Source organism: Mastigoproctus giganteus, chromosome 10, assembly GCF_048544385.1.
Source record: "Mastigoproctus giganteus isolate SK-2022 chromosome 10, ASM4854438v1, whole genome shotgun sequence".
NCBI classification, from domain to species: Eukaryota; Metazoa; Arthropoda; class Arachnida; order Uropygi; family Thelyphonidae; genus Mastigoproctus; species Mastigoproctus giganteus.
Window position 1 is genome coordinate 39628729 of NC_143584.1, and position 24493 is coordinate 39653221.

The following is a 24493-nucleotide window of genomic DNA, read 5'->3' on the forward strand; positions in this document are numbered from 1 at the left end:
CACAATATTTGCTCCATGACAATACAGTGCTTCTACCACTTGTCATTTGGTGAGGTCCAGGTTTCAATCCTGTCATAGTCTAAAGGCTTTTTCGATCAGAGCTGTATTAGCTGATCTAAAGGGTGGGTGTGCGGTGGGGGAGAATAAGGTTTTTCATGAGTTATTTCAGATTTGTCAGCCTGCACAATACATAAATTGATGTGATCACATAATCTATATATACACACTACACAATATCCACGCCTTTCACAGAGCACTGTGAAAGGACTGGTACCATGGGAAGTACATTCCAGGACAGTTCCTGAAATAATTTTGAGGTTTCTTTATTGTAACATAATAAACTATATTTAATATATAGTTTGAATTCCTATAGTCACATATTCCTATAGATTAGTTTATTTTTGTATTTAGATAAGTATTTGGAAAGCCACGGCTTAATATTCAGATGACCTTTGCTATAGATATTTTGGTGGATTATTAACTTTCATTGGCTAGCTTAAATTTAATTTTGTTAAACGTTTTGTTAGCAGCATAATTTCTATCATACTCTTTTAATTTAAATTACATAGTATTTGTAAGTTTAAATTCCTTAAGTATTTAGAAAGCTCCAGCTTCATATTCAGATAGCCTTTGGCAGGAAATTTGTAACTTTCATTCAGTAGCATGAATTTAACTTCTTTATCGATCTAAGTTTTTTCAACAGTTTAATTCCTTCAATATTTTTCAACATTACTGTAATATATATGCTTCTACACAGATGGATTACACTTAAATAGAAAGAGTGCAAGAATATTTCTGATGCTATCAAGGCAATGTTAGGTGGGTCGGAAACTGCTAGCTTGGGGGGGGATACATGGACTAATAGATTAACAGTAGCCGCTGGCAGAGGTGAGAGTGATTCCTGTACTGCTTCTATTGGATTGAGCAATAGCCTGGAAAACAAGGTGCGGGGGATCTCAAAGACTGCTGGGAGTCATTGCAGTACAAGTAAATACACTGGCTGTGTCAGAGTAGCTAGGAATAAGAACAGGTGCATGTATACTTGTGTGTACACCAAAGCTAGGAGTTTAGTAAATAAATTTGATGAATTTGAGGTGTGGTCAAAATATCAAAGACAGATCTTGTTGGAATATCAGAGACATGGTGTCACACAGATATAAGGAATGCAGAATTGGAATTTGGGGAGTACAATGTGTACAGTAAGGATAGACAGGATAAGAAAGGAGGAGGGGTTATGCTATTAGTTAAGAAACACATAAAATCTAAGGAAGGGCAGCCAGCTGATATGGGTGGCTAGTGCAGTGTTAAGTCAGCTTAGTGTGACATAAACACCGGCAAAGCAAAACTGAGAGTAGGAATGTGTTATAGGCCTAATGGCTCAGATGTGTATAATTACAATAATATTTCCCACCCTATTTCCCTGTATAATAATAATACTGGGAAATAGAGTGGGCCAGTAAATCAGAGAATCTTATAATGGGGGATTTTAATTTCCCAGATATTGACTGGAACTTATGGGTTGGTCACTCTCACACTAGCAAGGCTTTTGTGGATTTATTGGATAATGTTTTCTACAGCAGCATGTTCGGGAGGCAACTAGAGACAGTAATACTCTTCATCTGATTATCAATAGTGATTCTTCATGCATTAAGAATCTGCAGATAAAGGAACTACTAGGTGGCATTGATCACAGTGTGCTGATGTGAGATTTACTCAAAGAGGTAACTACCATCAGGAGTAAAGGGAAGGGTTTTTGCTTTTGTAATGGTGACTACGGTAGTCTGAGACAGTTTTTAAATTCTATACAGTGGCATCAAATAATGATGTTACCAATAGCAAATTCTAAATAGGAAGCATTCAAAAAAATATTGTTCACTTTTTAGGCCTAAATATATGTCAGATGAACTAATGAGACATGTGCCAGAGAAGAAAAATGCATGGGATACATATAAATTAACACAGAAGCCTATGGTAGATATAAACTGGTCTGTAATCAAGTCACAAAGAATGTTAGGCAGCCAAAGGAAGATTACGATAAATCTTTGGCAAAGAATGAAAAGGAAAACAGAAAAGAGTTCTTTACTTATGTAAACTCTTGAAGGAAGGAGATGAATCAGATTGGTCCACTTGATATCTGAGTAATTACAGACCTGTTAGTTTAACTTCTGTTCCAGGGAAATTAATGTAGGCACCGGTCAAAGAAGCACTGCAGGATCATCTAGACAAAAGTTCAGTTATAGTTGAGGCACAGCATGGGTTTTTTAAGGGGAAGTATTGTCTGACCAATTTGATTGGATACTATGATGTGGTCACAAAGGAACTGGATGCAAAGAATAATTCTGTTATCATCTATTTGGAGCTCTAGGAAAGTTTTTGATACTGTTGCACATGGAAGACCGCTGTACAAATTGGAACAGATGGATGAGTGGGAGAAGAAAGAGTGGTAATCAATGGACACTGCTCTTCGCGGACTAATGTTATTAGTGGATTCCCCAGGGTTCAGTGTTGTTTTCTGTATTTATTAATGATACTGACGAAGGTATATCAGGCTTAATATCTAAGTCTGCAGATGATACAAAGGTTGGCAGGGTTGTTAATGACACCAATTACAGTTCCCTACTGCAACAGGATCTAGGAAATTTGAGCACAGGGGCTGAGAAGTGGCAACTGAAGTTTAACATCGAAAAATGTAAAGTACTACCTATGGGTCGCAGTAACCGCAGAGTAATGTGTCAATTGTGTGGTACTACACTCAAGGTGGTAAAGAATGAAAAGGACCTTGGGGGTAATTGTGCAGTCAGATATGAAGTTTTCTGAGCAGTGCAGATAGTCTGGTCTGCAAGAATAGTTCATGGTGTCTTGTCAATGATATACAGGAATTTTTCTAGCAGGGATAAGGTGATTATCCCCTTGTATAAGGCAATGGTCAGGCCACACCTTGAGTGCTGTATACAGGTCTGGAAGCCTTATTTTAGGAAGGATGTAGCACTGCTGGAATGTATACAGAGAAGGGCAACAGGATTAGTGAATAGAACAAAGGGTTACTCTTAATCACAAATTGCAGTGTCTGGAGACTTGGCACCTGCAAGGTAATCTGATTGAGGTGCATAAGGCCTTGAGCAGATATAAGCTAGTCTGTAATCAAGTCACAAAGGAGGTTCGGCAGGCAAAGGCGGATTACGAGAAATCTTTGGCAAAAGATGCTAAGAAAAACAGCAAGGATTTCTTTACTTATATAAACTCTAAAAGGAAGGGGCTGAATATGATTGGTCCACTTGACATCGATGGTTCGACTGTTGATGATCCTGCTCAGATAGCAAACAAACTGAATGAGAATTTTGCATCTACATTCACACGTGAGGAATCATTACAGTTTGAAAATGGAAGAAGGTTATCAAATTGTAGCAGTGTGCTTAATGATTTTGTAATAACTGAGAGCAAAGTGGAGGAGAAATTGTTGAAGTTAAACATAAGAAAGGCACCTGGGGCGGATGGGATCTATCCAGTTATATTAAAGGAGGCGGCAAAGCAACTAAGCAAACCCTTAGCCATAATTATGAGAGCATCCTTGGATTCAGGGGAGGTTCCCACGGACTGGAGATGTGCAAATGTATCCCCAATTCACAAAGGAGGTTCGAAGGGTGACACGAATAATTACAGACCAGTTAGTTTAACTTCTGTTCCGGGTAAAATAATGGAGTCACTGGTTAAAGATGCATTGCAGGATCATCTAGACAAGACTGCAGCAATAATTCAGACACAGCATGGGTTTGTTAAGGGAAAGTCTTGTCTGACAAATTTGATTGGTTATTATGATGTGGTCACAAAGGAACTGGATGCAAAAAATAATTTTGATATCATATACTTGGATTTCAGGAAAGCTTTTGACACTGTTGCGCATGGAAGACTACTGTACAAATTGGAGCAGAATGGTATTAAGGGTAAGTTGCTACAATGGATAAAAGGATGGTTAAGTGGGAGAAGACAGAGGGTGGTAATCAATGGGTGCTGCTCTTCGTGGACTAATGTTATTAGTGGAGTCCCACAGGGTTCGGTGTTGGGTCCACTGTTGTTTTGTATATTTATCAATGATATTGATGAAGGTATATCAGGCTTAATGTCGAAGTTTGCAGATGACACGAAGGTTGGCAGGGTTGTTAATGACAGTAATGGCAGTGTGCTACTGCAACAGGATCTAGATAATTTGGGCAGATGGGCTAAGAAGTGGCAACTGAAGTTTAACCTTGACAAATGCAAAGTACTGCATATGGGTAGAAGTAACCCCAGAGAAACGTACCAACTGTGTGGTACTACACTTAAGGTGGTAGAAAATGAAAAAGACCTGGGAGTAATTGTGCAGTCAGATATGAAGTTTTCTGAGCAATGCAGACAGGCTGCCGGGGTAAGTCATGGGGTTTTGTCAATGATATATAAAGGAATTTTGCTAGCAGGGAAAAGGAGGTGATTGTCCCTCTGTATAAGGCAATGGTCAGGCCACGCCTTGAGTACTGCGTACAGGTCTGGAGGCCTCATTTTAGGAAGGATGTAGATTTGCTTGAGCGTGTACAGAGAAGAGCAACACGATTGGTGAGGGGAATGAAGGGATCCTCTTACCAAGAGAGGCTTAAGTTCTGCAAATTGCAGTGGCTGGAGACTAGGCACCTGCGCGGTGATCTGATTGAGGTCTATAAGGCCTTGAATGGGTTGAGCACGCTGAATTCTGATGGGATCCTCCCACTTGTTCAGAATACGAACCTACGGGGACATAAGTTCAAATTAAGAAAGGATAGATGTAGAATAGATGTGCGGAAATTTGCCTTTAGCCAGCGGGTGGTTAATTGCTGGAACAAACTTCCATCTGTCGTTGTGGAAGTTGATAGGTTAAATAAATTTAAGGAGGAACTGGACAGGCAATTGGAGGGTATGGTGTGATTTTTTTTTTTTTTTTTTTGGCTGATGCTGCATAAGCTCCTACACTTGCTTTCTTGCATCAAGTGCCACTACTACTACTACTATTTATGCCCCCTTAGATTCGTAATCTGAACAAGTGGAAGGATCCCATCAGACTTCAGCGTGCTCAACCCATTCAAGGCCTTATACACCTCAATCAGATCACCGCGCAGGTGCCTAGTATCCAGCCACTGCAATTTGCAAAACTTAAGCCTCTCTTAGTAAGAGGATCCCTTCATTACCATCACCAATCTTGTTGCCCTTCTCTGTACACGCTCCAGCAAACCTACATCCTTCCTAAAATGAGGCGTTCCGACCTGTACACAGTACTCAAGGCGTGGCCTGACCATTGCCTTATACAGAGGGACAATCACCTCCTTTTCCCTGCTAGCAAAATTCCTTTATATATCATTGACAAAACCCCATGACTTACCCCGGCAGCCTGTCTGCATTGCTCAGAAAACTTCATATTTGACTGCACAATTACTCCCAGGTCTTTTTCATTTTCTACAACCTTAAGTGTAGTACCACACAGTTGGTATGTTTCTCTGGGGTTCATCATCATCATCAGCCATTTTCAATCCACTGTAGGATGAAGGCCTCTCCAACAACTTTCCAGTTCCTTCTGTTTTTAGCACTGGCCATCCATTTACTAACAAACTCATGAATTTCATCTATCCATCTCCGCCTTTGTCTTCCAGGATTTCTTCTAGCTCCTCTTGGGTACCATTCTGTTATTTTTTAAATCCATCTGTCATCATTTCTTCAAGCTATGTGTCCTGCCCAAGACAATTTTAGTTCTTTAGTTTTGATAAGAATGTCCTTTACTTGAGTTTGCTGCCTAATCCATGTGTTTCTCTTCTTATCTAATATATCTTCTTATCTTATTCCCAATATAATTCGTTCCATTCTTTGCTGTGTAATTCTCAGCTTCTCTTCCATTCTTTTGGTGACTGCCAAAGTTTCACTTCCATAAGTCATGGTGGTGAGTATACATTGGTTCATTATTTTACGTTTCAGACAAACTGGGATATTGCTCTTCAGTATGTGACTATATTTCCTCAATGCTATCCATCCAAAATTTATTCTTCTCTTGACTTCCAGACATTTATCATTATTACAGCTAATAACTTGTCCCAGATAAGTATATTACTCCACCTTTTCAATTTCTGCTCCTTCAATCGTTATTTCCTTTCTGTGGCATACTTGTTCATCATTACTTTTGTTTTAGCCATATTCATCTTTAGTCCAAAATCCTTACTAACTGTGCATAACTGATTAAGATTTTCCTCTAATTCTTTGGGATCGTGGCTTATGACCACAATGTCATCTGTGGTTTAGGTACTCTTCGTTCACATTGACTCCTTTCTGCGACCAGTCTAATCTTCTGAAAGCTTCCTCAAGGGCGTCAGTAAACAGCTTTGGAGATATTGTGTCTCCCTGTCGAACTCCTTTCTCGATTTTAAATTTCCTACTGTCTTTGTATAATAAAGGAGGTAGCATTCTCATGTATTTTCTTCAAAATTGTAATATGTGGGGTATCTATGCCTTGTCTTTCTAGTGCCCGAAACATTGCCTTATGCTGCATGGAGTCATATGCCTTTTCATAATCCACAAATGCCAGCCATAATGGTGTTTTATATTCATTTGCTTTCTCCATTAGCTGTGATATTACATGAAGGTGATCCATACTTGAGAATCCTGTCCTAAAGCCAGCTTGCTCTTTCGGTTGATTCTCATCAAGTATTCTTTCTAACTTGTTAGTAATGTGAACAACTCCCTTGTGAACAACTTGTAGATTTGGAATAACAAGCTAATTGGGCTATAATTTCCAATTTATGATTTATCGCCTTACCTATGCAGCAAAATTATGATAGCATTATTCCACTGCTTAGGGGTCGCACCTTTTCGAATGCACTTTGTGAAGAGCCTTGCCAGTTTTTGTGTTATGTCTCTTCCTCCCAATTTTAACAACTCTACAGTAACTTCATCTCCCCCCCCCGGGCTTTCTCATTCTTCAATGCATGTTCTACTTCATCAGGACGAATATCAGGTATGTCGTATGTGTTACTACTTTGCAATTCATCTTCCTCACTGCTGGCATCATTCCATCGCTCCTTGTATAATTCTCTATAGTAGTTTTCTGCTATTTAAATTATGCCTTTTCTGCTGTTTAAAAGTACATCATTGCTATTCTTCAGTTTCAGTATCATTTGTCTTTCTGGGGTTACTTCTACCCATATGCAGCACTTTGCATTTGTCAAGGTTAAACTTCAGTTGCCACTTCTTAGCCCATCTGCCCAAATTATCTAGACACTGCCATTACTGTCTTTAACAACCTTGCCAACCTTTGTATCATCTGCAAACTTCGACACTAAGCCTGATATATCTTCATCAATATCATTGATAAATATACAAAACAACAGAGGACCCAACAACGAACCCTGTGGGACTCCACTAATAACATTAGTCCACGAAGAGCAGCACCCATTCTTTAACACCCTCTGTCTTCTCCCACTCAACCATCCTTTTATCCATTGTAGCAACTGACCCTTAATACAATTCTGCTCCAATTTGTACAATAGTCTTCCATGCACAACAGTGTCAAAAGCTTTCTTGAAATCCAAATATATGATATCACAATTATTTTTTGCATCCGGTTCCTTTGTAACCACATCATAATATCCTATCAAATTTGTCAGACAAGACTTTCCCTTAACAGACCCATGCTGTGTCTGAATTATTGCTGCAGTCTTGTCTAGATGATCCTGCAATGCATCTTTAACCGGTGACTCCATTATTTTACGAGGAACAGAAGTTAAACTAACTGGTCTGTAATTACTCGTGTCACCCTTCGATCCCCCTTTGTGAATTGGGGATACATTTGCACATCTCCAGTCCATGGGGACCTCCCCTGAGTCCAAGGATGCTCTCATAATTATGGCTAAGGATTTGCTTTGCCGCCTCCTTTAATATAACTGGATAGATCCCATCCACCTCAGGTGCCTTTCTTATGTTTAAATTCAACAATTTCTCCTCCACTTTGCTCTCAGTTATTACAAAATCATTAAGCACCCTGCTACAATTTGATAACCTTCTGCCATTTTCAAACCTTATTAACCCCTCATGTGTGAATGTAGATGCAAAATACTCATTCAGTTTGTTTGCTATCTGATCAGGATCATCAATAGTCGAACCATCGATATCAAGTGGACCAATCAGATTCATCCCCTTCCTTTTAGAGTTTATATAAGGAAAGAAATCCTTGCTGTTTTTCTTAGCATCTTTTGCCAAAGATTTCTCATAATCTGCCTTCGCCAGCCTAACCTCCTTTGTGACCTGATTACAGACTAGCTTATATCTACCATAGTCTTCTGAGTTGCTTGATAATTTATATGCATCCCATGCATTTTTCTTCTCTGTTACGAGTTTCATTAATTCATTTGATAACCATTTAGGCCTAAACCTTGAACAATATTTCTTAATAGGTATGAAACTTTTAGTAGCATCCTTGATTAAGTCCTGGAATGCTTCCCACTTAGAATTTACTGTTGGTAACATCGTCAGTTGATCCCACTGTACAGAATTTAAAAACATCTGAGACTACTGTACTCACCTTTACGGAAGCAAAAACCCTTTCCTTTACCCTTGATGGTAATTATATCTCTAAGTAAATCCCACATCAGTACACTGTGATCACTGCCACCTAGTGGTTCCTTTATCTGCAAATTCTTAATACACGAATGATCACTGCTGATAACCAGATAAAGAGTATTACCCTCTCTGGTTGCCTCTCGAACATGCTGCTGCAGAAAACAATCATCCAATAAATCCAAAAAAAATTTACTGGTGTGTGAGAGACCACCCCACAAGTTCCAGTCAATATCTGGGAAGTTAAAATCCCCCATTATAAGACATACTGATTTACTAGCCCACTATTTTTCTGTACAATTGTTCATTGTACTCATTCGAGTCATTAGGCCTATAACACACTCCTACTCTTATTTTTGCTTTCGGAGTGCTTATGTCACACCAAACTGACTCAACAGTGCACTGTTCATCTATATCAACTGGATACACTTCTTTTGATTTTATGTTTTTCTTAATTAACAGCATAACACCTCCTCCCGTCCTATCCTTTCTGTACACATTATACTCCCCAAATTCTAGTTCTGCATTCCTTATATCTGTGTGACACTACGTCTCTGCTATCCCAACAATATTCGCCTTTGATGTCTTGACCAGCACTTCAAATTCATCATGTCAGTGCTTAACTCTTCAGTGAACCAGAGTAGCTGTTGCAGTTGATTCTCAATTGGCGCACAGAATTTGATGTCATCCATGTACATCAGGTGAAAGAGGTTGTACAGGTTTTTCCTACCTTCTTTTAGGGTATATACATGTGCTGTTTTTGACCATGGTGGAAAGTGGGCTAAGTACTAGACAGAACCATAGCGGGCCCAGGGCATCTCCCTCGAAGATTCCTCTTCTGATGGGTATCGATCTGGTTGTGATGTTCTTGACATTGATGATGGTCCTCCATTTTGCATGGTTGCTTCTAGGAAGTTTATCAGTGTCAAATTGACATTGTAGATCTTCCTTGTCTCTATAAAAAGGTTATGAGGCACAGAGTCAAAGGCCTTGCGGTAGTCGATGTAGGCCAGGTACAGGTTGGAGTACTTCTTGTAAATCTGCTCCATAATTGCAGTGTCAATGGTCAATTGCTCCGTGCATATTTTGCTCATCTAATTGCATTTCTTTGATTGCTCAGCCATGATGTTCTGACTGTCCAATTGGTCTGCTATCTTCTTGATTATGCAGCTGGTTAGGATCTTGTACATTCTTGAGACAGGTGATCACAAGATATGAAACCATATTTCATATCTTATTCTTGTACCTTCGTCCTTAGCCTTCAGATATGCAATTCCTTCAGTCAGATGTTCTGGGATTGTGTCAAGATGCCTTGTTATTTGGGTGAACTGCTCTGCTATGTCATCCAGGTATATTATGTGAGAGAGGTTACAGGTTTTTCCTATCTTCTTTTAGGGTATATACATATGCTGTTATTGACCATGGTGGAAAGTGAGCTAAGTACTAGACAGAACCATAGCGGTAACGGGTTCAGCTACCGTGTAGGTAGCTGAACTTCTTATACCAATAGTTGTTGTGGACATCTATTCCTGAGATTCACAAGGAATAGATATCCACAGGAAGATGTTGATCAGGAAGTTGTGGGACTTCCTGATCAACTGTTGTACCTCTTTCTCCCAATTCACCCATTCTGTCATCTTTTGTAAGTTCTTAGTTTTCTTCCTTTCTAATCTATCCAAGGGGCAGAGCCATTATGGTTAATTTCATTGCTCCACTGGTTACCCAGAACTCCTCAAGTGCCTGCTGATTGGGGAATCAACTGACTCCTTCTCCTCTTGTCCAATTTTCCTGTACAAGGCTCTCTGGTTTTCATCAAATATCCTGTTGTCTCTTTTGCTCTGGGCACTCTTCCCATAATGGCAAAGTTTCTTGCTAAGTGCCAGGAGTTTCTGCTTGAGGGTATAAAGGTATTCTTTGATCCTCTGTTAATCAGTTTGGTGTTTGCTGTGGATGTTTTCTTGAGGATGGCCTTCAATTTTTTGATCAGCTTTTTACTTCTGTTACTTCATTAATACTGTGTCACTTGGTCTATCTTCATTCTTATTTCTTCTGTTTTCTGCTGTGGCCTTCTTTTCAAGCAAGTTTTAGTGGTTCGTTAGCCTTGCCTTTTGTGTTATGTTGTTCTCTGGTTTCCCATTCATTCATTCTGGTGGCAGCTACAGCAACACAGTAAATGGCTGTGAAGGTGGCGTCTAGTGTTACTTCATTTTTTTTTTTTTTTAGGTAATCCCATATTATTTAGTATTGAGGTGGTATGTGACTAGCCCCAGGATTCTATTGGGTCTCTGCTTGGTATGGTATGTTGTTGTTGTTGTTTGGTTTTAATGAGCATTAGCAACTAAGGCCATATTGCTCCGGGATATGCGGTGGTCATTCCCTGACCTTTCCGCATCCTCCGTATTTGGTAGTGACAGGCTCGAACCCCAGTCTAATCAAGAAGCGTGTGCTACGCACTGCTGCTCCTTCCCACCTGGCTACAGAGGTGCCTTATTATTATTATTATTATTATTATTATTATTATTAATATCCATATGATGCAAGGAAGCCTGAGGCTTATGCTGCACCAGGAAAAAAAAGAAAAAAAAAAAAAAAACAGTTCCCGAGTAACCCTGAGAGAGAGAGAGAGAGAGAGAGAGAGAGAGAGAGAGAGAGAGAGAGAGAGAGAGAGAGAGAGAGAGAGAGTGTGAGTGTGAGTGTGAGTGTCAAAATTAGAAGGGAATCACCAAGAAAGAGAAGAATGATGATATCCAGCTCAGGACCCTGGGTGTGCCAAGCCCATACTCACCAGATGTGAGCCCCAGGGTTGGTATGGTATGGGTCTTTGTAGGGCTCATTCCATCAAATCCTGCTGGGGCTTTCTTCCACTCTTCTTCTATTCTGGACATTTTAATCTTGTCTGTTTCCACTTTGCCAGCTCCAGGTTATAGTTCTTGTAAATGCTGTTCCTCCTCCAGTTCTGGTTCCATTGTGTCTATCGTTATTGTTTGTAGTTGGTTACTCACATCCTGCTTGATTTTTTCCAAGATTGCAGAAGGTATCGGGTTCTTCTTGATGGTCCATATCCTTCTTTCCTGGGTGGTCACTAGCACAGTTGCACTATATCAGATTTATTAATAATGTTAACTTCTGTACATAAGCTAAATGTTATTAATAAATCTGAGTATTACAGTATAGTTCAGGGCTAGAGCCTCAGGTTGCATAGAGTATATGACTTATATGACTAGCATATAAGTTAGTGAAATTGCATCATTTCTGTACATAGCCAATTACTTAAGTAGTTATAAATTGGCATCATTAAATATATCTCATATCGTGAATATCTTCACGAGTTGCCATGATATTGCGAAATATAACTCCACAATATGAGAGATGCCCAATGGTGTGGAGTAATTTGAATTACAGTATAGTTTAGGGCTAGAGCCTCAGGTTACGCAGGGAGCTGACTAGCATACAAGTTAGTGAAATTGCATCATTTCTGTACGTAGCCAACTACTAAGTAGTTATAAATTAGCATCATTAAGTATTACTTATTCGAGGTAGTGCAATATCATGGCAACTCATTGTGAAGGTATTCCCAATATGAGATATACTTAATGATGCCAATTTATACTATTTAAGTATAAACTGGCATCATTGTAAAGCAGTTATTAATCAGTCCAAACTAGATTTTGAACAGGCAAAGAGTAGAAACCTTGCTTCATGTCCTAATGGTAGGCGAGCATTTTGTTCTCTTGCCAAAGCTATTGCCCATCTCTGCTCCCACCTCTGTCCAAACCAGATGGTTTTGTTGTCACTTCAGCCAAGGATAAAGCTAACCTGCTAGCATCCCATTTTTCTTCCAAATAATGTATTAATTATCTTGGTAAAACATCTCCCACCATTCCTAGCATGCTCCTTTCAATGCCTCCCGTGGTCTTCCGTCAAAAGGATGTCAGAAGGATTTTGACAAATCTTGATGCTAAGAAAGCTCCAGGTCCTGATGGTATTTCTCTACTTGTTCTCAAAAACCTGCTCCTGAACTTACTCCTGTTCTTTGCCGCCTTTTTTCCTTTCTTATTCCAAAGGTGTTTTTCCTTTTGCTTGGAAATTTGCTCATATCCAGCCATCATATCTAAAAAGGGTGACAAATCCCTCCCATTGCAATTACTTCTACTCTTTCTAAAGTAATGGAGAAATCAATTAACTGCCTAGAAACCTTCCGTCTGATCAACGATCGCCATTATGGATTCCGTCAGTATCTGGTGATATTCTGGCTTATGTTACCCATTTATGGACAAATTCAATGGAAAAATTTGGTGAAACACAAGCAGTTGCTCTTGACTTCTAAAAGGCTTTCAATCGTGTTTGGCATAAAGGTCTTCTAAACAGCTTCTATCTTATGGTTACCAACTGTTTTTGTAATTGGTTATCCTTCTCTCTGATCACTCACTGAGGGTGATGGTAGATGGCTCTGTCTTCTAACTTCTCCACAAATGCTGGTGTCCCCCAAGGTTCAGTTCTTTTCCCCCACTCTTTTCCTCTTGTATATTAACGACCTTCTTCCATTGACTGGAAATTCTATCCATAGTTTTCCCGATGATAGCACATTGCATTCCACTTTCCATTTTGAGAAACCTTGCCCTGCTCAATCAGCTTCAACTTCTCGAATATCCGCTACCAGTCCTTAAACGTCAATCTCCGGTAATTCTTCGGTGGGGCAAAGAAAACTTAGTTGATTTCAATCCTTCTAAAACTCAGTCTTGTGTTATATCTCGCAAAAAGGATCCTTCTGCTCCTATGCTTATCTTGGTGACACTTCGATTTCTAGGTAAAATGACATATCTCTTTTGGGGATTACCCTGACTTCTAATCTCTATTGGCACAAGCACATTACAAATATTGCTTCCTCTGCATCTAAAAAACTTGGTTTTCTCTTTCGCTCTCACCTTTACTTTTCTTCCAAACAGCTGCTCACTCTGTATAAATCGCAAATCCGCCCTAACATAGAATATTGTCTCAGGCGTCTAGATTCCATTCAGAAGAGGGCAGCTGGGTTAATTAATGACTCCTCTCCAACAGAGTCTCTCCACTCGCTGTCTCATAGATGTACTGTTTCTGCTGCATGCCTTTTCTACAGATACTTCCATGGGCACTGCTCTTCTGAATTGGCTTCAATAATTCCCACTCTCTCTCTTTCAAAACATTCCGAACACATGCTGCCACCAGCCAACATCCATTTACTTTCCAACTTCAAACTCGCAGAACCTACTTTTCATCTTCCTTGTTTATTCATTCAACTGATGTTTTCTGGAACAACCTTCCTTCATATGTATTTCCTGAAAATTACAGTCTACAGAAGTTCAAGTCTAATGTCAACAAATATCTTCTTTCATCTTCTCAACCTCCAACCCAAGCGTGGTACTAAGTACTATAATTTCTACTAAGTTCTATACTAAGTAATCTAATTCCTGCTGATTAGGGAAATGTGATGTTTCACTTGAAGAGTCTTATTCACAAGCTTCATTATCCAATTCTGAAGATACTTCTCTGGAAGGTGGATTGGGAATTGGCAAGTTTTCATTGTGTGGCACCAGAGCAGATTATGGTTTTTGGGATGCACTAAAGATTTTTTAAAACTGTAGCATTGATATAGCCACCATACCAGAGTAGCATTTGTCTCATGATGGCTAGTGCATGCTCCCCATAAAAGGTTTAATACCGCAACCACCGCAAAACTATCCCTCTAGTGTTGAACTGCAACTACCATAGCAGAAATGAAGAGTGTACAACTTTTGATCACTCATAAGCATTCTTAAATAGTTTTCATAATGCTTTGCATAACTTGGTGCCCCCAACAAAAATTCAATTAATTTAAGAAAAAAATTGATTACACCTTAAATGTAATGCACTGCATGCATTATCTAACTTTTTCACCTGCTCTGAACCTATATAATACCCATAAACATTAGAAACCGAGTCTAGAGCTGCTTACACTTCTGTTTGGTAATCATAGCAAGCAGTAAACAAAAAAAAAAAACCCTTATACAAAATATGTATAGGCCTTATACAAGCAGGTATTAGGCTAAGACTTATACATATTTATATATATCATAGTATTGGTATATCCCCTTAAGTAATATAGATTTCATATAAAATCTATAAAACATAAAATCTTCAATTGCTGAATTTGTATGCCGAATGTCATTGTGTCAATGAAACAATTAGATTTAGCACACAATATACATAAGAAACAATTAAATGCAAAGCAAACTTTTTTTGTTGTTATTTACGGGTTTGTGATGATTTTACTGTTCTAAGTATTCTACCTGTTGCGAGAGAAATTCCTGCATGCAATTTTTACAAAACATGATGTTCACTTCTGCACGAGTCATTGTCACTGAAATGGCACTTATGTTTTAAATATTGTTATTCACTGGTTGTACAGTAGGACAATGGAGATTTCAGGTTTTTTTTGTATGAAAACTATAAACATAAAAGGCATTAGAACCTATAGTATGTAGTACTATTTATGGTTTGAAGGCTGAGAGGAAACATTAGACTTGAATTACTGTAGATGTAGTTTTCAGGAAAGGGGAGACTGTTCTAGAAAACAGAAGGGGAAGGGAAAAATGAAGGGAAAAAAAATGTTCTGCGGATTTGGAATTGGATGTCTAGAAGAACAAGGAAGTATCTATACAGCAACTAAATGTCCATGATTCTGAGAAGCTTTGTAAGAGATGGGCTGCCTTCTTTCAAATTGAGTCAAGAAATTTGAGAGGTTTTTGAAGCACCACTCCAGATATGGGAACAATATTCCTTGGTAGGGTGGATTTGAGATTTGTACAGAGTGAGTAGTTGTTTAGAAGAAATGAAATGATGAGAGAAAAACCCAGTTTTTTTGATACAGAGAAAGCAATACTTGTGATGTGCTTATGCCAAGAGAGATTAGAATTCAGGGTAATCCCTAATAGATTGCAATCATGTTCAGAAATCTAGATATAATCAAAGATAAAAACAGTATGCTCTTTTTTTCATCATTAAAGACAAGCAGAAGAGTAGCAGACTCTTTTTTTGCAAGAAATAAGACATGACTAAGTTTTAGAAGGGTTGAAGTTAACTAAGTTTTCTTGAACCCAGATCAGCACATAAGGAATTGGTGGCAAATATTTGAAAAGTTAGGCTGTCCAGGATAAAGTTTTTCAAACTGGAAGGTGGAATGTAATGTGCTATCATCAGTAAAAAACTATGGATAAGATTCTGAGTCAGTGGAAGGTCATTAACATAAAAGAGGAAAAAGAGTGGAAGAAAGAACTGAACCTTGGGTCACATCACCATTAGTGGAGAGGTTAGAAGATGGAGTGCTCTCTCTACCATCACGTGCAGTGAAGACTGTGTGAGGGAGAGAGAACTGGATATACCCAATTGCAAAAAAACACCTGGCATAAATAAACTCCCACCTTATGGGAACTTATTTAAAAAAACCTTTATGCCAAACACAATTGAAAGCAAAAACATTAAAATCTTCAATTGGACAATCTGTTTGTTTAAAGACAACTAACATAGGATTAACTCCAAAGGAATCCATATTGGTGATCTTTGATTAGATATACAAAAATACTTAAATAAAGGAAGTCACAAAGTGTGGCCTCTTCAATTTGTTCACACAGCTTTCCTGCACATCTGTAGAGATTAAAATCTCTACAGATGATGTGAGAAAGAGGTGGTTTTATTAGGCCATGTAACCTGACTAATATCCAAATCAGTGTACTGGCAATGGGGAACAGAGTCCATTTCATGGAATACTATAGACATACGATTGTCAGTGCATGTTCAGCTGGTGCTGCAGAAAGCAGGATAGCTCCATTTATTAAATGTTCAAACACTAATACAATTCGTCTTTAATGAATATAAAAATGTCCAAAAAATTTCCATGAACAGATGCAACTGCAGCCAAAAAACATGATAGATCAAGGTGCTTGACACCTGTGGTGGAATATCAAGAGTAATTGTTGCCAAATGATAGAACAATTAACACTTGCATTTAATGTATGAAAATCACAAAGCATCAGAACCTGTGCAATGTGAAGAACATTACAAAGAATGCACTAGGACAGAGATTCTCAAACTTTGCAATACTGTAACCCTCTAAAATGATAAATGAATGTAATCCCTCCCCTGCAAAAAAAAACATAAGCATCAGCTGTAATATTCTGCAGAAATGAGTTTCTCATTTTCAATGCATTAAAATCCCAATCGATGAAATATATTATGCAAATTATCAATGCCAATATAAAAGCAAATATTGGCATTAATGACAAAAAATGGATTTTAAAGATAAATTTAAAAATTTTGTAAAATAAGCAGATAGGCAAGTATAAGACTTAAAAATAAAAATACTTAATACTTAAAAATAATATTCTATAACATAAATAATAATTTAAAGAATACAATATTGGCTGTTCATAGAACACATGTGCCTCTACAAAGAAAAGTAAGCGGGCAGAAAACCTTAGGGATGCTCAGCAGTTGAAGCTCTTTGCAAATCTATAATGTTTAAAAATTTTGTCCTCTTATGTATGTACAGCCGCTTCCTCCCACCTCCTCCCAAAATCAAACGCCACAGCTTTAGAACCGCTACACTACGGGAATAGGAGCTCATCATGGAAGTCGTTCATCATAGACACACCCAGAACATATAGCCACACTGGTCCAAGGAATACAAAGGATGGACGCAGGAAGCTGGAGGAAAGTTATGTGGCCGAATGAGTTCCAATTTATGATTTACAGTAACAATGGAAGATCGCAGAAAAAAAAAAGTATACAAAAGCCTTGGAAATCTTATAGATAATGAATATACATAGATAAGCAGATTGGGAGAAAATCTTATAGATAATGAATATACATAGATAAGCAGATTGGGAGAAAAGTGGAAGAAGGCTGACAAAACCGGAAGTAGTAACAATGGAAAAGATCATTGGGTATCTGAAAAATAAAAATAATATATTACAGTGGTACTTAATACTACAGATCGAATTTTTTTAATTTCTTCATCAAGGATCAGCAGCCAAATACAACGGAAATATAGCAAGGAGTAAGGTCTCTGTTTCTGATATGAAATATATATAGCACATGGTTATGACAATGAAACCAAGTTGAAAAAGAGTGCGCAGAAGCCAAAAAGTGGTGGTAAATCTAGTGAGAAGTTGATGTATATTTCATAGACAACGTGACAGAGAGTGAAAAAACAAAAAAAGAAAATAAAAAATATTAACATACATATATTACCATAAATAACATTAACATATTATTAACATACATATATTATTAAAACATATATTAATAATATATTGTTATTATTAATAATATATACACACACACACTAGGGGCTTTGCCCCCTGCACTCACAAGTAAAATAAAATACAAAAGCTTTCAACACTGTATGTCTCTTCCACTGCTATGAATACATAAATACATTACACATGGAAATCAAGAATGGTACCGCATGGTGAGGTTAGATAAGCATAGTGTGTGATCACACTTAAACAGAAGCTTGTTTAATTATGTATTTTAGTATTTGTTTCGTATTACCACATAACTCGCATCTCTCTTTTCCCATTGGCTGAATAAATATCACTAGGAGGGAAATTATTTTAATGTATAGAAAGATATTTATTTTTCTGTTTTTCTGTTTTTTTTTTTTTTTTTTAGGAGCATTAGCAGCTAAGGCCATATTGCTCCGGGATATGCGGTGGTCATTCCCTGACCTTTCCGCATCCTCCATATTTGGTGGTGACTGGCTCGAACCCCGGTCTAATCAAGAAGCGTGTGCTACGCACTGCTGCTCCTTCCCACCTGGCTACGGAGGCACCTTATTTTTCTGTTTTTCACTCTATCGCATCGTCTACAAAATATACATCAACTTCTCACTAAATTTACCACCACTTTTTAGCTTCCGCGCACTCTTTTTCAACTTGGTTTCATTGTCATAACCATGTACTATGTCTATTTCATATCAGAAACAGAGACCTCTTTTTGCTTTATTTCCATTGTGTTTGGCTGCTGATCCTTAATGAAGAATTAAAATCATCAGTTCTATAGCATTAAGTACCACTGTAATATATTATTTTTAAGGTATCCAATGATTTCTTCCATTGTTACAACTTCCGGTTTTGTCAGCCTTATTCCACCATTTCCCCCAAATTACTTATCTACATTATGGCCGTTGAGTATTTCTGCTATTTCTAATAGTGCCCCTAGTCCATAAACTACCTTAACAAATCTCTATGCATTATTCTTTATTATGGTGTCATCTTTCACTATGACCTCTTACTTTTAATACATTATATATATATGTATAATTTTTAACTGCTAATTTTAGTCTTTTATCACTGTGTTGGATAACTTTCATGTTAATATCTAATAATCTGGATTTCATAAATTAAAAATATACTTATAATCAGTATATCGAATACTAAAAACTTAATATGATAAAGATCAAGTAAAACTGCTATTGGGACTACAGAAACAGGTATGCATGAGACATTCTTTTAATATTGGCTATCTGTCCGCTCAAAGCCCCTGAGGAAGTAGCAGAGAGATGAGCATGTGAAAGAATGTAATTTTGTTCCTTAGTCTTTTTCCTTAAATCACCTAATTTCTCCCAATTTTACCTTATTATTATTTCCAATAACCCATTATTATCTTTTAATAATTATTTTAGAAATTTAAATTTAAAATTCAACATGTAACAATAGGCTAACTGGCCACTGCTAGCACACCAATTGCTAGGCAGACAGTCAGGCCTTAATGACTGAAATGCCTCCCGCCCTAAATAGAAACCATAAATCAAATAAAATTTATGCACAATACTATATATATGGACATAGCCTGGTATATACATAAATAGAAACACTGTGTAATCCAGATTGTAGAAAGATGACTATTCACCAGATACAGAAAACATATTACCACTTCAAATACAGCTGTTTCAGACAATTGTGTCCTTGGTGAGGAGCCAGGCAGAACAGAAAACCCAAATGTTCCAACAAACTATATATTCAATATCCTCACATGATGTACAAGTTAGTGCAAATGCATTATTTTAGTATGCAGCACACTACGCAACCTGAGGCTTTAGGCCTAAAATGTTTTAATTTAATCTTTAACATTAGTGTCTTGCAGGAAAAACCCCGGTCACATTTCATCTTCCTGGTACAGAATATATTTCTAATTTCTTTATTAACTGAATTTCCCAGAATTACAATCTAATGTGAGACCAATACTACTTCTTCCCCTGGTAATTTTCCTGGTGTTTCTATTTATGGTGTTTCTATTTATATACCAGGCTAATGTACATATATATATATATATATATATATATATATATATAGTATTGTGCATAAATTTTATTTGATTTATGGTTTTTATTTATGGAGGGAGGCATTTCAGTAATTAAGGCCTGACTGTCTGCCTTGCAATTGGTGTGCTAGCAGTAGTCAGTTAGCCTGCTGTTACATGTTGAATTTAAATTCAAATTGCTAAAATAATAATTACAAGACCCCAGGGGCTCACATCTGATGAGAATGGGTTTAGCACACCAGGGTCCTGACCTGGACATCATCATTCTTCTCTTTCTTGGTGATTCCCTTCTACTTTTGACTCTCTCTCTCTCTCTCTCTCTCTCTCTCTCTCTCTCTCTCTCTCTCTCTCTGGGATTTTTTTTTGGCTGGTGAAGCATAGCCTCAAGCGTCCTTGCACCATGCAGCTAATAATAAAATATATGCTAACAGGAGAGACTGCTTCTACAGGGATGGGATACACTTAAATAGAAAGGGTGCAAGAATATTTGCTGATGCTATCGAGGCAGTGTTAGGGGGATCGGAAAACTGATAGCTTGATGGGGATTCACAGTAGCTGCAGACAGAGGCGAAAATGATTCTGGCACTGCTTCTATTGTAATGAGCACAGCCTGGAGAGTAGATTGCTGAGGATTTAGGATTTAAAGAGCTGCTAGGAGTCATCTTGGAACAAGTAAATACATAGGCTGTGTTAGAGTAACTAAGAGTAAGAACTTGCATGTACACCAATGCTAGAATTATAGTAAATAAATTTGATGAATTTGAAGTGCTGATGAAGACATCAAAGGCAGATATTGCTGGGATATCAGAGACATCGTGTCAAACAGATATGATATAAGCAGTGCAGAATTGGCATTTGGGGAGTACAAGTGTACAGAAAGGATAGACAGGGTAGGAAGGGAGGAGGGATTATACTGTTAGTAAAGAAACAAAATCTAAGGAAGTGCAACCAGTTGATAGGTGTGGATAGTGCAATGTTGAGTCAGTTTGGTGAGACATAAGCACTAGGAAAGGGAAAATGAGTAGGAGTGTGTTATAAGCCTAATTAATCTGTTAGTACAATGAACAATTATGCAGAGAAATAGAGTGGACCAGTAAATCAGAATGTCTTGTAATGGGGGATTTTAGCTTTCCAGATATTGACTGGAATTTTTTGTGGGTTGGTCACTCGAACGATAGCAAGACTTTTGTGGATTTATTGGATTGTTTCTACAGCAACATGTTCGGAGGGCAACCAGACGGAGTAATACTGTTGATTATCTGCAGTGATTATTCATGCATTAAGAATTTGCAGATAAAGGAACGACTAGGTGACTGTGATCACAGTGTGCTGATGTGGGATTTACTTAAGGATGTAACTATCATCAGGGATAAAGGGAAGGGATTTTCCTTTTGTAGAAGTGACTACAGTGGTCTCAGACAGTTTTTAAATTCTAAAAACAGTGGATTCATATTGGTAGACCTTCAGGGAATTAATCTTGGAAGCTACTAGGCTTTTCATACCAATTAAGAAACACTGTTCAAGATTTAGACCCAAATGAATGTCAGATGAACTAATGAGGCTCATGGCACACAGTTCTTCTCTGCCATGACCCTCATGGCAGTTCTTCTCTGCCATGAGGCTCATGGCAGAAAAGAACTGTGTGGGATGCATATAAATAATCAGGTGACACAGATGCCTATTGTAGGTATAAGCTAGTCTGTAATCAAGCCACAAAGGAGGTTAGGCAAGTGAAGGCTGATTACGAGAAATGCTTGGCAAAGGATGCAAAGAAAAACAACAAAAAAAATCTTCTTTACTCATGTAAACTCTGGAAGGAACGGGATATATCAGATTGGTCCACTTGATGTTGGTGGTTCAACTGCTGATGATCCTGTTCAAGTAGCTGATAAATTGAATGAGTATTTTGGATCTACATTCACACATGGAGTTATTCAAGGAGGGGAATGCCAGAAATTTATCAAACTCTAACAGGGAGCTAAGTGATTTTGTGATAACTGAGAGCAAAATGGAGGAGAAATTGTTGAAGTTAAACATAAAAAAGGCACCTAGGATGGATGGAATCTATCCAGTTATATTGAAGGAGATTAGCAAACCCTTAGCCATAATTATGAGCATTCTTATATTCAGGGGAGGTCCCCCATGGACTGGAGATGTGCAAATGTATCCCCAATTCACAAAGGGGGGGGGGTTCAAAAGGTGGCACAAATAATTATAGTCCTGTTAGTTTAACTTCTGTTCTGGTGAAAATAATGGAGTCACTGGTTAAAGAAGTGAAGCAGGATCACCTAGACAAGTCTGCAGTAATAGTTCAGACAGCATGGATTTGTTAAGAGGAAGTCTTGTTTGACAATTTGAACACTACAATGTGGTCACAAAGGAACTGGATGCAAAAAATAATTCTGATATCATATACAGTAAACCCTCAATTTAATGGACTAATAGGGGAAAAGGGATGTCTGTTAATGGCAAAAGTCCATTAAATTGAATGTAACTTGGGAGGGGGGGGGGATTTTTTTTATTGTTCTTAATGAAAAAAAAAAAGCTTTAATACAATTTAATATAGTACTGTACAATATAAAATTATTAAATTATAATAAAGAATATGTAATATAATAATAAGTTTTTATCTTGCACAACTTGTGTTTTCTACTCCCCTCTGTAGAAAAATTTAGAGTTATCAACAATGTATTTTAAAGAAAAATGCTGCACTTTGGCCTTTGATTTACAGATATCAGAAAGTTTTTTTTTTTTTTTTAAGCTGTAAATTTCATAAACACATGCTACTGAGACACCTTGTTCTAATTTCTCAATTAGCTCTAATTTCTGTGCCACATTTAAGTTCACACGCTTTCTTTTAACTCCTCTATCACTTGATGCCATTTTAAATTGTAAGGACTGCAAAATTATTTAATGAATAAAGTCATAATTCAGAAATCACAGAAACACTCTGTATATAACCTGACCACACGATAGCTTGAGGCAGACTGAGACCAAAACAAAGCGAGTCGGTAGACCTGCAGTTTAGTATCCCGAGTCATGTTCATCTCACAAGTCACCGAATCCTCTTCTGTTATCTGGGAAAACAGCTATTTCAACACGTTTTCAGAAAGTATAAAAAACAATTTCCTGAATTTGATTATAAAAATAAAAGTAGGTAATTATCAAAACAATAATGGAAATAGGTAATTATTAATTTTAATTAATAATAATTAATTATAAATATTAAACTTTAGTTGTCACTTCTCAGCCCATCTGCCTAACTTTTCTAGAACTGAAGTTTTGTGTAACCTAAAAAAATAATATACTCGAGATTAATATGTACATTACTGTATTATTATTTGTCTGGTCCATTAAATCTATAATATTGGGGTCCGTTAAATCGAGGGTTTACTGTACTTGGATTTCAGGAAAGCTTTTGATACTGTTGCTCATGGAAGACTGCTTTACAAATTGGAGCAGTATGGCATTAAGGGCAAGTTGCTGCAATAGATAAAGGGATGGTGGAATGGGAGACGGCAGAGATTGGTAATAAATGGACATTGCTCTACGTGGACTAATGTTATTAGTGGAGTCCCCCAGGATTCAGTGCTGGGCCTTATTGTTGTTATGTGTATTTCTCAATGACATTGATGAAGTTATATCAGGCTTAATGTCCAAGTTTGCAGATGATACAAAGGTTGGCAGGGTTGTTAATGGCAGTAAAGACAGTATGCTACTGCAACAGGATCTAGAAAAGTTAGGCAGATGTGCTGAGAAGTGACAACTAAAGTTTAACATTTATAAATGCAAAGTACTGTATATGGGTAGTAGTAACCCAAGAGAAACATACTAACTGTGTGGTACTATGCTGAGGAAGGTGGAGAATGAAAAAGACCTGGGGTAATTGTGCTGTCAGATATGAAGTTCTGTGAGCAGTGCAGACGGGTCATAGAGTTTTGTCAATGATATATAGGAATTTTGCTAGCAGAGACAAGGAGATGATTATCTCCTTGTATAAGGCAATGGTCAGGCCACACCTTGAGTACTGTGTACAGGTCTGGAGGCCTCATTTTAGGAAGGATGAGGTGAAGGGAACAAAGGGTTGCTCTTAGCAAGAGAGGCTTAAATTCTGCAAGTTGCAGCATCTGGAGACTAGGCATCTTCAAAGTGATCTGATTGAGGTGTATAAGGCCTTGAATGGTTTGAGAAGGCTCAATGTTGATGAGATACTTCCGCTTGCTCAGGTTAACAACCTGAGGGGGCATAGACTCAAACTGAGGAAAGACAGTTGTAGAATAGATGTGCGGAAGTTTGCCTTTAGCCAGCGGGTAGTTCATTTCTGGAACAGACTTCCAACTGTTGTTGTGGAAGTTGATAGCTTAAATAAATTTAAGGCTGAACTAGACGAACATTTGGAGTGAACGGATGGATGAAATGGGAAGGGTTTTTTTTTTTTTTTTTTTTTGCTTGTTTTTTATAAGCTTGCTTTTTAGCATCATATGCATTAGTGTTGTAGTAGACCCCCGCCACACACACAATTCAGTCGATATTAAATTAGAAATGTAAATAAGAA

At 37.7% G+C, this 24493-nt stretch overlaps 1 protein-coding gene across 3 annotated transcripts in view; it reads right to left on the reverse strand.

Annotated features, from left to right (window-relative positions):
• The window catches only part of LOC150078992 (protein FAM151B), a 104197-nt gene that overhangs the window by 37328 nt on the left and 42376 nt on the right, over window positions 1-24493 (reverse strand). The window lies entirely within an intron of this gene.